Here is a 5013-nt window from a genome sequence, read left to right as displayed (position 1 = left end):
TTCACTAGCCCTAACCCCTAACCCTAACCCCAACCCTCACCCTAAACTCTAACCCTAGCCCCAGCCACAGCCCTAGTCCCCGAGAACTGCATTTCCCGGTATGCTCTGGGCGCCCAACATGGCCTCCCGGAAGTTCGGAGTCCCAGAACTACATTTCCCGGCATGCTCTGGGCGCTCAACATGGCCTCCCGGAAGTCCGGAGTCCCAGAACTACATTTCCCGGCATGCTCTGGGCGCTCAACATGGCCTCCCGGAAGTCCGGAGTCCCAGAACTACATTTCCCGGCATGCTCTGGGCAATCAACGCGGCCTACCGGAAGCCTTGTGACGGAAAACTACACCTACCAGCATTCCCTGCACAGCCGGCACGGCCAATCAGAGGCCGAGTTGTCGAGAACTCCATTTAACAGCACTCCCTGGAACCCTAGCCCTTACCGCCCTTACACAAAGAAGCCGCAAGCCCTAACCCTAAAAATCCTCGAAACCCCTACAGACCTAACCCAAACTATCCACCACACTAAACCCCTGAAGACCTATGCCTAAAAGCCCTAACCCAAACACTTAAGACGCTCAAATCCCACACCCACAAAATTAAGATGCTCAAATCCCAAACCCAAAAAAATAGGACGCTCAAATCCCAAACCCCCTTCCGAAAAAGAAAATAAGAAAAATAAATCAAACAAAACAAAAACAACAAAAGGGGTAGACCTGGTGGCATCTGCCCTATAACCCTGCAAAAATCATGAGGGACATAGAACAACAAAGCAAACACACAAAATAACATTGACATCCTAGCCATAAAAGTGCTATAACAATTAATCACCTCCAAAGAGCTTCTTGCAATAAATGCACGTACTACTAGATTGGTTTCCTCTAAAATATCGTACAAGACTCTGACCCACGAAAAGAACCCTGCATGTAGCTAACAGAAGAATAAACAAAGCACCGACCCCAAAGAGCAGCCCACGCAGAAGGAGCTCTCTGATAGAATGCCTAGGGCTCGTATAACATTTGGCCCCGCCCAGCACCCAAACCCAATCACCTGGGAAAGAGGAGGGGGCAAAAAACAAGAAAGAGAGCAGGAGCAGCAGCTGTGTTCTTTTATTTATTTTTTTATTTATTTGTCACCTATCCCTAGTTTACAGCATGCGGAGTGCAGACAAAAGAACTGCGGTGTTTCTAGAAGCAAAATTTACCGTATTTTTGACTCAGCTTTGAACATAGAAAGGACAATACAACCAAGAAAGTAAATGAAATATTTTCAACGGGAATTAGCACGAACCTTTCATTTACATATGAAGAAAAATCTAGGAGCGTAGGAAATTACACATCAAAAAAAAAAAAAAGACGTAATAAGCAACGCGCATGCGCGGCCCCCGGCCGCCTGCAGTACACGTTTTCCACCAGCAGGGGGCGGCAGAGGTCGCATGCGGGGAAAGCACAAAAAAAGCAAAAAGAGGAGCAGCAGCAGCTCTGGTTTATTTACTTATTTATAAGGCTTAGCTCAACAGCATGCAGAGTGCAGACAGGAGAACTGGGGTGTTTCTAGAAGCAAAACTCCCCTTTTGCTTTTGCTGCAGCTTTTAATGTTGAACTGATAATGTCACCAAGCAAGTAACTGAAACTTCTTCAACTGGAATTAGTTTAAACACGCTCACCGTCATCTGCAAACACAGAGAACCAGCATTCACTAGCCCTAACCCTAACCCCAACCCTCACCCTAAACTCTAACCCTAGCCCCAGCCCTAGTCCCCAAGAACTGCATTTCCCGGTATGCTCTGGGCGCTCAACATGGCCTCCCGGAAGTCCGGAGTCCCAGAACTACATTTCCCGGCATGCTCTGGGCAATCAACGCGGCCTACCGGAAGCCTTGTGACGGAAAACTACACCTACCAGCATTCCCTGCACAGCCGGCACGGCCAATCAGAGGCCGAGTTGTCGAGAACTCCATTTAACAGCACTCCCTGGAACCCTAGCCCTTACCGCCCTTACACAAAGAAGCCGCAAGCCCTAACCCTAAAAATCCTCGAAACCCCTACAGACCTAACCCAAACTAAACCCCTGAAGACCTATGCCTAAAAGCCCTAACCCAAACAGTTAAGACGCTCACAGCGCCCAAGCCCACAAAATTAAGACGCTCAAATCCCAAACCCAACCCAAAATATTAAGACGCTCAAAACCCTAACCCAGGAGAACCTAACCTGAAAAAAAAAAAAATAAGATCTTAAAACCCTAACCGTAAATAACTGACCAAAAATAAAACCCTAAGAACCTAACCCTAAAAAAACTATCAACACTACAACCCAAAAAACTCTAAAACCCTGACACGCTAACCCTGAAACCCTTAAACCCCTAACCCTCAAATCCCTAAAATCCTAACCGTTAAAACTCCAACCCTAAAACTAAAAACCTTAAAATCCTAAACATAAACCCTGAGAACGCTTACCCTGAAACCCAACCCTAGGGCCCTATTGATTCAAAGATCGAAGCCGAAATTCCTTTAAGTGGTATATTCTTTATTGCAGCGCTGGATGCACTGGGGATCTCTCCACCTATCGTGCATACCCAAAGCGGAAAGCAGTCTTGAATTTATACAATCAATCTATCAATATTCTACAAGCACTATACATATGCATTACCTATCCCCGCCTTCCCTCGCTTCTCATGCTAATTAACCTTTTGGCACCTTGCGCCTGCGTAGAGCCTTCCAAGAATTGTGGGCAGGGGTCTTTGGGACGTGGGCAGGGGTCTTTGGGAGGAAGACCCCGAGTCTTCCTCACAGTGTACTTTTCACCTTTGGTCAGGAATCTGCTGAATTGGCACGTTTCTTAATTGCGAGAGCTGGTTGTTGCCAATTCTTCCGTTTGTTGTATCTTTATAATGAATTCCAATGTCCAGTTTTGAGATTTATAGTCCTTACGTTTGTTTCTCTGTCCGTCTGCCGCTTCCTTATCATGAGTTCCAGTGTCTTGTTTCGAGATATACAGTCCATGTCTGGGGATTGTCCTTGCCTCCCCAATGCCTCCCCAATACCTCCTTAATCAGGGCAAAGCACGAGAAAGTAGGAAGAGAGCAAAAGAAGCAGCTGTGTTTTTTTTTCCTTTGTTTTTTAAAATCTGGTTTATCTCAAAAACATTCCGAGAGCAGACGAGACCTGCGTTGTTCCTAGAAGCAAAACTCCCCTTTTGCTTTTGCTGCAGCTTTTAATGTTGAACGGATAACGTCACCAAGCAAGTAACTGAAACTTCTTCAACTGGAATTAGTTTAAACACACTCACCGTCATCTGCAAACACAGAGAACCAGCATTCACTAGCCCTAACCCTAACCCCAACCCTCACCCTAAGCTCTAACCCTAGCCCCAGCCCTAGTCCCTAACCCCAACCCTAGTCCCCAAGAACTGCATTTCCCGGTATGCTCTGGGCGCTCAACATGGCCTCCCGGAAGTTCGGAGTCCCAGAACTACATTTCCCCGTATGCTCCGGGCACCCAACATGGCCTCCCGGAAGTTCGGAGTCCCAGAACTACATTTCCCTGAATGCTCCGGGCACCCAACATGGCCTCCCGGAAGTCCGGAGTCCCAGAACTACATTTCCCGGCATGCTCTGGGCAATCAACGCGGCCTACCGGAAGCCTTGTGACGGAAAACTACACCTACCAGCATTCCCTGCACAGCCGGCACGGCCAATCAGAGGCCGAGTTGTCGAGAACTCCATTTAACAGCACTCCCTGGAACCCTAGCCCTTACCGCCCTTACACAAAAAAGCCGCAAGCCCTAACCCTAAAAATCCTCGAAACCCCTACAGACCTAACCCAAACTATCCACCACACTAAACCCCTGAAGACCTATGCCTAAAACCCCTAACCCAATAAATTAAGACGCTCAATTCCCAAACCCACAAAATTAAGTCGATCAAATCCCAAACCCAAAAAAATAGGACGCTCAAATCCCAAACCCCCTTCCGAAAAAGAAAATAAGAAAAATAAATCAAACAAAACAAAAACAACAAAAGGGGTAGACCTGGTGGCATCTGCCCTGTAACCCTGCAAAAATTACGAGGGACATAGAACAACAAAGCAAACACACAAAATAACATTGACATCCTAGCCATAAAAGTGCTATAACAATTAACCACCTCCAAAGAGCTTCTTGCAATAAATGCACGTACTACTAGATTGGTTTCCTCTAAAATATCGTACAAGACTCTGACCCACGAAAAGAACCCTGCATGTAGCTAACAGAAGAATAAACAAAGCACCGACCCCAAAGAGCAGCCCACGCAGAAGGAGCTCTCTGATAGAATGCCTAGGGCTCGTATAACATTTGGCCCTGCCCAGCACCCAAACCCAATCATCTGGGAAAGAGGAGGGGGCAAACCACAAGAAAGAGAGCAGGAACAGCAGCAGCTATGTTCTTTTATTTATTTATTTATTTATTTATTTTTCCCTACCCCTAGTTTACAGCATGCGGAGTGCAGACAAAAGAACTGCGGTGTTTCTAGAAGCAAAATTTACCGTATTTTTACCTCAGTTTTAAACAAAGAAAAGACAATACAACCAAGAAAGTAAATGAAATATTTTCAACGGGCATTAGCACGAACCTTTCATTTACATATGAAGAAAAATCTAGGAGCGTAGGAAATTACACATCAAAAAAAAAAAAAGACGTAATAAGCAACGCGCATGCGCGGCCCCCGGCCGCCTGCAGTACACGTTTTCCACCAGCAGGGGGCGGCAGAGGCCGCCCGAGCGCGCCACCGCGCATGCGCGGCCGCCGGCCGCCTGCAGTACTCTCTTAATACCAGAAGGTGGCGGCAGAGGGCGCCCGCGGGGAATACTGCGTATACGCGCCCCCCGGCTGCCTGCAGTACTCGTTTTCCACCAGCAGGTGGCGGCAGAGATCGCGTTCGCGGCGACCGGCCGCCCGCAGTACCCCTTTCCGAACAGCAGGTGGCGGCAGTGGGCGCCCGCGGGCGCCACCGCTTATGCGTGGCGTTCGGCCCCCTGCAGTATTTA

The sequence above is a fragment of the Anas platyrhynchos genome, chromosome 10 (genome assembly GCF_047663525.1).
Source record: "Anas platyrhynchos isolate ZD024472 breed Pekin duck chromosome 10, IASCAAS_PekinDuck_T2T, whole genome shotgun sequence".
Classification (NCBI taxonomy): domain Eukaryota; kingdom Metazoa; phylum Chordata; class Aves; order Anseriformes; family Anatidae; genus Anas; species Anas platyrhynchos.
This window is presented reverse-complemented; position numbering follows the sequence as displayed.